This window comes from Palaemon carinicauda, chromosome 1, assembly GCF_036898095.1.
Source record: "Palaemon carinicauda isolate YSFRI2023 chromosome 1, ASM3689809v2, whole genome shotgun sequence".
NCBI classification, from domain to species: Eukaryota; Metazoa; Arthropoda; class Malacostraca; order Decapoda; family Palaemonidae; genus Palaemon; species Palaemon carinicauda.
The window spans coordinates 293,036,380-293,048,879 of record NC_090725.1 but is presented as its reverse complement, the minus strand read 5'-3'; the positions used below and the strand labels follow the sequence as shown (position 1 = coordinate 293,048,879).

The 12,500-nt window shown below is 40.2% G+C and overlaps 2 protein-coding genes across 7 annotated transcripts in view; one reads left to right on the top strand and one right to left on the bottom strand.

The window, feature by feature from the left end:
* The window catches only part of LOC137657776 (uncharacterized), a 62,604-nt gene extending 52,993 nt beyond the window's left edge, over nucleotides 1-9,611 (bottom strand). For 2 of the 3 annotated variants that reach the window (XM_068392287.1, XM_068392297.1), the window contains exon 1: nucleotides 9,591-9,610. The gene's annotated coding sequence lies outside the window, so the exon portion shown is untranslated. Of the gene's footprint in view, nucleotides 1-9,590 lie in introns of all 3 variants that reach the window. The other variant, XM_068392304.1, reaches the window with a different exon arrangement.
* Nucleotides 1-12,500, top strand: part of LOC137657808 (uncharacterized) — a 334,329-nt gene that overhangs the window by 163,300 nt on the left and 158,529 nt on the right. The gene's annotated exons all lie outside the window — the stretch shown is intronic.

The window sequence follows — 12,500 nt, the reverse complement described above, 5'->3', positions numbered from 1 at the left end:
AGAAAACTAGTAACCCAACTCCTACATGATGGTTCAGAAATTCAACAATGAAAATATACATTGAAAATCACTGGAGTGACAATATCTAAATCAAATTTTATCATAAAGCAATGGAAAGCGAGGGTGGCGATTAAAATAACTTTGTACCTATAAAATCCCATTCAAAAGACTTATGCTTAACATCAATACAAATCTATAAAACAAAAAAATACTGGAATCATATAAAGATATAAAAATAATTATGGACATCAGACAGAAAAAGAGCAACATGCATACGTGGGCAAACTAAAGTAGAGGATATTCTAACAGCATGTGAAAAAAAAAAATTGAACAAGAACAGGACATACAATGAGAATGACACAATAGATAGACATTAAAAAAAAACTGGTTCTCAGAGACTGTAAAAGAAGCAGGAAAATTAAGAGAAGACGATCGATTGACTAACTAGGAAAGTTTGTGGGCGTGAACCGTCACAGAAAGACCATAAACAGACGCAAGTAAAAGGACATATCTGAGGCTTTCGTTCTGCAGTTGACTAGTAATGCCTGATGATGATGGACCCCAGATTAACAGCCACCAGACAAGTTAGTGGTGACAGTACTTTCGAATGCCTGACAAATTGAAAGCAGTCCATTTAATTGACACCATCCACATATCTATGCAACCTAATGCGTTATATGAAGTTGAAAGTAGTCCATTTAATTGACACCATCCACATATCTATGCAACCTAATGCGTTATATGAAGTTGAAAGCAGTCCATTCAATTGACACCATCCACACATCTATACAACCTAATGCGTTATATGAAGTTGAAAGTAGTCCATTTAATTGACACCATCCACATATCTATGCAACCTAATGCGTTATATGAAGTTGAAAGCAGTCCATTCAATTGACACCATCCACACATCTATACAACCTAATGCGTTATATGAAGTTGAAAGCAGTCCATTCAATTGACACCATCCACACATCTATATTATTATTATTATTATTATTATTACTTACTAAGCTACAACCCTAGTTGGAAAAGCAGTATGCTATAAGCCCAGGGGCTCCAACAGGGAAAATAGCTCAGTGCGGAAAGGAAAAAAGGAAAATAAAATATTCTAAGAAGAGTAACAACAATAAATATCTCCTATATAAACTATAAAAACTTTAACAAAACAAGAGGAAGAGAAATAAGATAGGAGAGTGTGCTCGAGTGTACCCTCAAGCAAGAGAACTCTAACCCAAGACAGTGAAAGGCCATGGTACAGAGGCTATGGCACTACCCAAGACTAGAGAACAGTGGTTTGATTTTGGAGTGTCCTTCTCCTAGAAGAGCTGCTTACCATAGCTAAAGAGTCTCTTCTACCCTTACCAAGAGGAAAGTGGCACTGAACAATTACAGTGCAGTAACCCCTTGGGTGATGAAGAATTGTTTGGTAATCTGTGTTGTCAGGTGTATGAGGATAGAGGAGAATATGTAAAGAATATGCCAGACTAATCAGTGTGTATGTAGGCAAAGGGAAAATGAACCGTAACCAGAGAGGAGGATCCAATATAGTACTGTCTGGCCAGTCAAAAGACCCCATAACTCTCTAGCGGTAGTATCTCAACGGGTGGCTGGTGCCCTGGCCAACCTAATGCGTTATATGAAGTTGAAAGCAGTCCATTCAATTAACACCATCCACACATCTATACAACCTAATGCGTTATATGAAATTGAGAGACGCTTTGATCTGAAAATAATAAAAATGGCATCTCATCAACCCGACTTTTCTTCTTGTTTGAGAAAATTAGTACAGTAAAATGATCATATGTAATATTCAGACATTCTTGTGTAAACTAGAAAAACACTCTAAAGTGCAGACCTCCATCAAGGCAGCTTATTTCTCGAAACAAGCTTCCCATTCGCAGAATCAATTTAGACGTAGGCGTATTTGAAGTCTGTGTGACAACCATGTGCGAACTTGGGGTTAAGGTTAGGGTTGATTTGAACAACATTTTGCTCGACCTTGACCTTTGACCTAGGACTTTCAAAATTGAATCACTTAGGCGTCTCAACAGAGCAATTATTCCCTGAAAGTTTCTCTACTCTATGGGCATAATTTTGGCCAGGAAGGTGTTCACAAACAAACGGGGTGAAAACATAACTAATCTTGGCCAGGAGGGTGTTCACAAACAAACGGGGTGAAAACATACCTAATCTTGGCCAGGAGGGTGTTCACAAACAAACGGGGTGAAAACATACCTAATCTTGGCCAGGAGGGTGTTCACAAACAAACGGGGTGAAAACATACCTAATCTTGGCCAGGAGGGTGTTCACAAACAAACGGGGTGAAAACATACCTAATCTTGGCCAGGAGGGTGTTCACAAACAAACGGGGTGAAAACATACCTAATCTTGGCCAGGAGGGTGTTCACAAACAAACGGGGTGAAAACATACCTAATCTTGGCCAGGAGGGTGTTCACAAACAAACGGGGTGAAAACATACCTAATCTTGGCCAGGAGGGTGTTCACAAACAAACGGGGTGAAAACATACCTAATCTTGGCCAGGAGGGTGTTCACAAACAAACGGGGTGAAAACATACCTAATCTTGGCCAGGAGGGTGTTCACAAACAAACGGGGTGAAAACATACCTAATCTTGGCCAGGAGGGTGTTCACAAACAAACGGGGTGAAAACATGAATAATCTTGGCCAGGAGGGTGTTCACAAACAAACGGGGTGAAAACATGAATAATCTTGGCCAGGAGGGTGTTCACAAACAAACGGGGTGAAAACATGAATAATCTTGGCCAGGAGGGTGTTCACAAACAAACGGGGTGAAAACATGAATAATCTTGGCCAGGAGGGTGTTCACAAACAAACGGGGTGAAAACATGAATAATCTTGGCCAGGAAGGTGTTCACAAACAAACGGGGTGAAAACATACCTAATCTTGGCCAGGAGGTGTTCACAAACAAACGGGGTGAAAACATACCTAATCTTGGCCAGGAAGGTGTTCACAAACAAACGGGGTGAAAACATACCTAATCTTGGCCAGGAAGGAGTTCACAAACAAACGGGGTGAAAACATACCTAATCTTGGCCAGGAGGAGTTCACAAACAAACGGGGTGAAAACATACCTAATCTTGGCCAGGAGGGAGTTCACAAACAAACGGGGTGAAAACATACCTAATCTTGGCCAGGAGGGAGTTCACAAACAAACGGGGTGAAAACATACCTAATCTTGGCCAGGAGGGTGTTCACAAACAAACGGGGTGAAAACATACCTAATCTTGGCCAGGAGGGTGTTCACAAACAAACGGGGTGAAAACATACCTAATCTTGGCCAGGAGGGTGTTCACAAACAAACGGGGTGAAAACATACCTAATCTTGGCCAGGAGGGTGTTCACAAACAAACGGGGTGAAAACATACCTAATCTTGGCCAGGAGGGTGTTCACAAACAAACGGGGTGAAAACATACCTAATCTTGGCCAGGAGGGTGTTCACAAACAAACGGGGTGAAAACATACCTAATCTTGGCCAGGAGGGTGTTCACAAACAAACGGGGTGAAAACATGCCTAATCTTGGCCAGGAGGGTGTTCACAAACAAACGGGGTGAAAACATGCCTAATCTTGGCCAGGAGGGTGTTCACAAACAAACGGGGTGAAAACATGCCTAATCTTGGCCAGGAGGGTGTTCACAAACAAACGGGGTGAAAACATGCCTAATCTTGGCCAGGAGGGTGTTCACAAACAAACGGGGTGAAAACATGCCTAATCTTGGCCAGGAGGGTGTTCACAAACAAACGGGGTGAAAACATGCCTAATCTTGGCCAGGAGGGTGTTCACAAACAAACGGGGTGAAAACATGCCTAATCTTGGCCAGGAGGGTGTTCACAAACAAACGGGGTGAAAACATGCCTAATCTTGGCCAGGAGGGTGTTCACAAACAAACGGGGTGAAAACATGCCTAATCTTGGCCAGGAGGGTGTTCACAAACAAACGGGGTGAAAACATGCCTAATCTTGGCCAGGAGGGTGTTCACAAACAAACGGGGTGAAAACATGCCTAATCTTGGCCAGGAGGGTGTTCACAAACAAACGGGGTGAAAACATGCCTAATCTTGGCCAGGAGGGTGTTCACAAACAAACGGGGTGAAAACATGCCTAATCTTGGCCAGGAGGGTGTTCACAAACAAACGGGGTGAAAACATGCCTAATCTTGGCCAGGAGGGTGTTCACAAACAAACGGGGTGAAAACATGCCTAATCTTGGCCAGGAGGGTGTTCACAAACAAACGGGGTGAAAACATGCCTAATCTTGGCCAGGAGGGTGTTCACAAACAAACGGGGTGAAAACATGCCTAATCTTGGCCAGGAGGGTGTTCACAAACAAACGGGGTGAAAACATGCCTAATCTTGGCCAGGAGGGTGTTCACAAACAAACGGGGTGAAAACATGCCTAATCTTGGCCAGGAGGGTGTTCACAAACAAACGGGGTGAAAACATGCCTAATCTTGGCCAGGAGGGTGTTCACAAACAAACGGGGTGAAAACATGCCTAATCTTGGCCAGGAAGGTGTTCACAAACAAACGGGGTGAAAACATGCCTAATCTTGGCCAGGAAGGTGTTCACAAACAAACGGGGTGAAAACATGCCTAATCTTGGCCAGGAAGGTGTTCACAAACAAACGGGGTGAAAACATGCCTAATCTTGGCCAGGAAGGTGTTCACAAACAAACGGGGTGAAAACATGCCTAATCTTGGCCAGGAAGGTGTTCACAAACAAACGGGGTGAAAACATGCCTAATCTTGGCCAGGAAGGTGTTCACAAACAAACGGGGTGAAAACATGCCTAATCTTGGCCAGGAAGGTGTTCACAAACAAACGGGGTGAAAACATGCCTAATCTTGGCCAGGAAGGTGTTCACAAACAAACGGGGTGAAAACATGCCTAATCTTGGCCAGGAAGGTGTTCACAAACAAACGGGGTGAAAACATGCCTAATCTTGGCCAGGAAGGTGTTCACAAACAAACGGGGTGAAAACATGCCTAATCTTGGCCAGGAAGGTGTTCACAAACAAACGGGGTGAAAACATGCCTAATCTTGGCCAGGAAGGTGTTCACAAACAAACGGGGTGAAAACATGCCTAATCTTGGCCAGGAAGGTGTTCACAAACAAACGGGGTGAAAACATGCCTAATCTTGGCCAGGAAGGTGTTCACAAACAAACGGGGTGAAAACATGCCTAATCTTGGCCAGGAAGGTGTTCACAAAACAAACGGGGTGAAAACATGCCTAATCTTGGCCAGGAAGGTGTTCACAAACAAACGGGGTGAAAACATGCCTAATCTTGGCCAGGAAGGTGTTCACAAACAAACGGGGTGAAAACATGCCTAATCTTGGCCAGGAAGGTGTTCACAAACAAACGGGGTGAAAACATGCTAATCTTGGCCAGGAAGGTGTTCACAAACAAACGGGGTGAAAACATGCCTAATCTTGGCCAGGAAGGTGTTCACAAACAAACGGGGTGAAAACATGCCTAATCTTGGCCAGGAAGGTGTTCACAAACAAACGGGGTGAAAACATGCCTAATCTTGGCCAGGAAGGTGTTCACAAACAAACGGGGTGAAAACATGCCTAATCTTGGCCAGGAAGGTGTTCACAAACAAACGGGGTGAAAACATGCCTAATCTTGGCCAGGAAGGAGTTCACAAACAAACGGGGTGAAAACATGCCTAATCTTGGCCAGGAAGGTGTTCACCAAACAAACGGGGTGAAAACATGCCTAATCTTGGCCAGGAAGGTGTTCACAAACAAACGGGGTGAAAACATGCCTAATCTTGGCCAGGAAGGTGTTCACAAACAAACGGGGTGAAAACATGCCTAATCTTGGCCAGGAAGGTGTTCACAAACAAACGGGGTGAAAACATGCCTAATCTTGGCCAGGAAGGTGTTCACAAACAAACGGGGTGAAAACATGCCTAATCTTGGCCAGGAAGGTGTTCACAAACAAACGGGGTGAAAACATGCCTAATCTTGGCCAGGAAGGTGTTCACAAACAAACGGGGTGAAAACATGCCTAATCTTGGCCAGGAAGGTGTTCACAAACAAACGGGGTGAAAACATGCCTAATCTTGGCCAGGAAGGTGTTCACAAACAAACGGGGTGAAAACATGCCTAATCTTGGCCAGGAAGGTGTTCACAAACAAACGGGGTGAAAACATGCCTAATCTTGGCCAGGAAGGTGTTCACAAACAAACGGGGTGAAAACATGCCTAATCTTGGCCAGGAAGGTGTTCACAAACAAACGGGGTGAAAACATGCCTAATCTTGGCCAGGAAGGTGTTCACAAACAAACGGGGTGAAAACATGCCTAATCTTGGCCAGGAAGGTGTTCACAAACAACGGGGTGAAAACATGCCTAATCTTGGCCAGGAAGGTGTTCACAAACAAACGGGGTGAAAACATGCCTAATCTTGGCCAGGAAGGTGTTCACAAACAAACGGGGTGAAAACATGCCTAATCTTGGCCAGGAAGGTGTTCACAAACAAACGGGGTGAAAACATGCCTAATCTTGGCCAGGAAGGTGTTCACAAACAAACGGGGTGAAAACATGCCTAATCTTGGCCAGGAAGGTGTTCACAAACAAACGGGGTGAAAACATACCTAATTTTGGCCAGGAAGGTGTTCACAAACAAACGGGGTGAAAACATAACTAACCCCAACTACGTTGGCGGAGGAAACAAAATTATCACATCAACAGTGAGACGTTGCTAAAACATATCTATCTCCGATTTAAAGAAGTACAGGCGTTAAGTACATAATGCGAGGAGAAAATAAAGAACGATTTCATATAATTAATAATGGAAAGTCAAGCATACACGAAAAATCAATATTCAACAGACTAACAATTAATAGAGGATAGAACTACATTGCATACGAAAGACGCCAAGGGTTTTTCACTTAACATTCTCCGTCAACATTACGTACATATTTCATATGGATTATTTACCAATAAAGAGTGATTGGGCGGAAAAAATTTTCTCAAGGTGACAACACACTTTCCAATTTACAATGCAAATTACCGTTTCAGGTAAAAAGTTGATGCCGAAATTCTACGCTCCCCCCCCCCCCAAAAAAAAAAAAAAAAACACACACACACACACGACATGATAAACTATTCTTGACCAGTTTTCTTATTCATTTGGAAGACATAAAATTTGGCTAACATGAACTAAGGCCACTAGACGCCTCCCCAAGTCTATTCAGGCATATAATTTAAGTTTTGTATTAATTTGTTTCTGATTTTATACAAAATTCATACCAATAGGCAAAATATAAAACTCAGATATACTACTATATGATACTACCGCCCTTAATACAATTAATTCTGTTTCAGCATGAAAAGCTGGATGAATTAAAGGATAAGCATTCTATTCATATAAATTCTAGAGAACCCCTGTATGTCTTACTTAGAAAGAAGACACACTCAAAAGACGAAATATTCAAACATTTATTCTATGTAATAAAAACATATCTGTCTTTCAATTTCAACCAATGACTGTAAATGCATGGAAAAAAAATATGTCCAGGTAACAAACAAACCTATTCTTAAACAACTTCAAGTCTTAATGGTGCTAACACATATGACTTAATAATTGCAAAGATGATATAGGGTGAACGAAATTAAAATTAATTAATAAAAGCAGCTCTTCTAGGAGAAGGACACTCCAAAATCAAACCATTGTTCTCTAGTCTTGGGTAGTGCCATAGCCTCTGTACCATGGTCTTCCACTGTCTTGGGTTAGAGTTCTCTTGCTTGAGGGTACAATCAGGCACACTATTCTATTTAATTTCTTTTCCTCTTGTTTTGTTAAAGTTTTCATAGTTTATATAGGAAATATTTATTTAATGTTACTCTTCTTAAAATATTTCATTTTTCCTTCTTTCCTTTCCTTACTGGGCTATTTTCCCTGTTGGGGCCCCTGGGCTTATAGCATTTTGCTTTTCCAGCTAGGGTTGTAGCTTAGCAAATAATAATAATAATAATAACCCTTAGTAACCATAATCGCATTACTTACAATCTGTAAATTATGGTATTGCACCTCGGTATTATTTAAACCCTTTTATTAATCCAATTTTTCCACAAAAATTGGCATAAATTTTTTTCAGGGGAAGAGAAAATGAAATTGAAGAAATGGATCAGCATCTACTGTGCATACTCTCATGTCTTGGAGGAAAACGCGTTTCTCTCATTCTTTATTCACCATCACTGCAGAGAGAGAGAGAGAGAGAGGAGAGAGGAGAGAGAGAGAGAGAGAGAGAGAGAGAGAGAGAGAATGTACTGGATTACGTCTATCCTTATCACTTATATAAGACATATTTCAACCCTAATTAGAAGAGAAGAATGTTACAGGGCCTAAGGGGCTGTAGTTGGAAAAGTACAAAATATAACGTAGGTTATAGAACAAACTTTAAGAGAAACAATAACAAAACACAATGCATACCAGGATGAATAACAAAGTCAAGTAAATAAGAAAGATATAACTAATAAACAAGGAAAACATATAACCAATAAACTAAGAAAACTTTCTTTCTTGTCACAATACGTTCCTTTGCCAATGTTCTTTAAAATATAGCTACGAAACTCAAAAGCACACGACATTTAACATGGCCTACTTTCCCGTGGAGATGATATTATGCACCGTTACCAGATTAAGTGTTGGAGTAAGCTAATTATAATCTCGTGTTTTCGCGAATTTCCGCCCGACTGATCCTCGAAAACAGTTACAAAGGGTTCAGTTGCAACACAACAACAGTATTGGAGTTCAGATAAAAAAAAAATCTTTTGTTATTTGACAGATTAAATTTCCCAAAACGATAAAGCTATGGACTTGAAACCCAAGACAAAAGACAATTCACTGCTTTCGATACCACAGTAAATTTAGTAAAATGGATTATTAAAAAAAAGTATATATTAAAATTCCCCCTTTTCTAATTTCCAGAGTTGTATCTTGCATTTAATTGAAAGTTCTAATTTCCAGAGTTGTATCTTGCATTTAATTGAAAGTTTATAATTAAAACCTCATTTTCACGGGAGCACCACTTCGCTAATCAACATTATATAATTATTCTTTTAAACGTGAATTTCAACTTAACAGGACGAATATGGTAAGCAGCTCTTCTAGGAAAAGGACACTCCAAAATCAAACCATTGTTCTCTAGTCTTGGGTAGTGCCATAGCCTCTGTACCATGGTATTCCACTGTCTTGGGTTAGAGTTCTCTTGTTTGAGGGTACACTCGGGCACACTGTTCTATCTAGTTTCTCTTCCTCTTGTTTTGTTAAAGTTTTTACAGTTTATATAGGAAATATTTATCTTAATGTTACTATTCTTAAAATATTTTATTTTTACTTGTTTCCTTTCCTCACTGGGCTATTTTCCCTGTTGGGGCCCCTGGGGTTATAGCATCCTGCTTTTCCAACTAGGGTTGTAGCTTAGCAAGTAATAATAATAATAATACTTATCTTGCTTGTAAAAAAGCACATATTATGCCACATCCTTGACAACTTCTATCGTCACCTTACTAAAGAGACAAACTGATGCTTACCAATTACAGGATAAAATGTCGAATGTTCACTGTCAATAACATACCTGAAAAAGAAAAAAAAAAACATTTTAATATTAAGTTAAATCATATTTTAAAGTATCTAAAAAGGAAAGTCAGTGTTGCAATGTAGCAAGACAGGAAAACGCTCCAAAAAAAGTACAGTAAATAGTAGCACCAGTGATAATATCAAGCTACTCGAGAGAGAGAGAGAGAGAGAGAGAGAGAGAGAGAGAGAGAGAGAGAGAGAGAGAGAGAGAGAGAGAGAGAGAGAGGAGGAGGGGAGTTGGAGGCAGGCGTTTGCCTTGACACTTCTATTATAAGTCATATACATGTCCTTGTCTCAAACTTACCTAAATTTTGTGTATCTTTGCGTGCTAACAATTGCTACATTATGAAGTCATACTTGAATCCTACAAATGGTACAAGCGCCACCAAGAGAGAAGAGGCGTTACCTGAATAAACGAAAAAACAACGGTCCCAATGATCCCCCCCCCCCCCACCTGTTCTTTATGACTAACTCTACAATAAAGGTTTAAAGGTTATTAATAGATAGCAGAGGCAAAAAAAAAAAAAATAGACATTGCCCTAGAGACAGGACAATTTCCTAGAGACGAAGGCAATGCCCTAGAGACTAACCATATATTATTATTATTATTAATTGCTAAGCTACAACCCTAGTTGGAAGAGCAGAATTCTATAAGCACAGGAAATCCAACAGGGAAAATAGCCCAGTGAGGAAAGGAAACAAGGAAAAATAAAATACTTGAAGAACAGTAACACTAAAAAAATATCTCCAATATAAACTATGAAAACTTTAACAAAACTAGAGGAAGAGAAATAAGATAGAATAGTGTGCCCGAGTGCACCCTCAAGCAAGAGAACTCTAACCCAAGACCGTGGAAGACCATGATACAGAGGCTATGGCACTACCCAAGACTAGAGAACAATGGTTTGATTTTGGAGTGTCCTTCTCCTAGAAGATTAGCGCCTAAGCCCCTCTCCACTCAAGCTGGGACCAGGGAGGGTCAGGCAATGGCTGCTGATGACTAAACAGGTAGGCATATAGGCTCCCCAAACCCAAAATCCTTAGCTCACAAGATGATAAGGTTGCAGATACTACAATAAACTATCGAGATTGAGCGTGACTTGAACTTTTTTTCGAAAATTTCGGCAGATTTTCGGGCCAAATTTTTTTTTTCGAAAATTCGGGGCCAAATTTTTTCGAAAATTTTGGTCAATTTTCGGGCCAAATTTTTTTCGAAAATTTCGGCCGATTTTTGGGCCGAAATTTTTTTTCGAAAATTTCGGCCGATTTTCTGGCGATCGCCCGGCAGGGACGTTTCCAATATGCTTTCGTAACCCTAATAAGGTTTGATATGACTCGTGAACGTTGGGTTACATGGCTAAAAATTCATAAAACGTTTTCACAAATCATCATACAATTCCGAAATACTAATATCCAGGGCATGATACGAAAACATACTTTTTCAAACTAACACGCTCGTTATTTTCCATGAGAAAAGAGGCCTATTCCAATCTCCACAAACTTACCTATGACTCACAACGCGTATGATGCCTTAACATGTTAGGAGCTATATAGCATATTTGGTACATGAATATATATCACAAGCACACGTGATTTCAATCAATGTAAATATCACCCCACGAATGGCATTTAATACCGAATTCTATCTTGGGAATATACATCCACTTGGAATTCATTTTATGGTAACAGTTTCTGGCCGGGTGGAGATTCGAACCCCCACCAGGTTGGCTGGAAACCATGCCTGCAGGAACCATGCCGACTGAACTATCAAGGTACATCTTATATTTTTAAAAGATATCTTAGCCCTCTCCTCTCAATTACAATAGAATATACAGTACTATGCCCGCGGCAATTAAATACTTGCATTTGTGACTAAAGAGACAACCGTCTATGCTAAATGACAGTCGTATGGAAATACACATTTTGTCTCCAACTATTTGCCACTTGAATGGCAACGCAACACAAAGTGGAGGAAATCACAGTCCACAGTTATATCTATGCGTATCGAAAAACTCTTGGGGATTTTATTGAAAAGATTTTACCCTGGATAGGTAGATGGGTCGAGAACGACCCCTTTAAACAAAATCTTGCAGTGTATTATCTGGAGAAAACAAAAAAAAAAGGAGACCAAGACATGCCTAAAATACTGACAGGAAAATATGTATGGCAGAATCTAACGTTCAGCGGTATGATATAAGTATAAGAAAAATCGTTTCTAAATAAAACCTTATACATATAGGAAGTGTAAAAGAATCGTTCGAAACTCTAACATATGCTGACGTCAAAATCTAACAACCGAATAACGGGACGAATTTTATAACCAATGCATACTAAGAATACATAGCTAATGGACATAACGAAGTTCAGTGCAAAATTCACATCAAAATTAATAAGTTACGCCATCACCCAAAACTTGATACCAATTACGCACGAACGTATGAAGATGTTCACACAAAGAGGTTTATGTATAAATAAAAGTAATGAAAAGGAGTGAAAAACACACATACATTATAATATTTATAACATATATACAGAGAGAGAGAGAGAGAGAGAGAGAGAGAGAGAGAGAGAGAGAGAGAGAGAGAGAGAGAGAGAGAGAGAGAGTGTCAAAGTCAAAAACCTTTATTCCATTATACAATGGTTATTCTGTTAATTTCATCAAAGCTGTTTCTGTTGATAAACCTTTACGGAATCCATGCTGAGAGAGAGAGAGAGAGAGAGAGAGAGAGAGAGAGAGAGAGAGAGAGAGAGAGAGAGAGAGAATCTCCAAGCTTAAGTCAGCATTAGTTTTGAAGCACGTTGTCTAGGAGATGGATAAACATTAAAATTGATTTCAAGAATATTTTAAACAACCAACAGAAAGA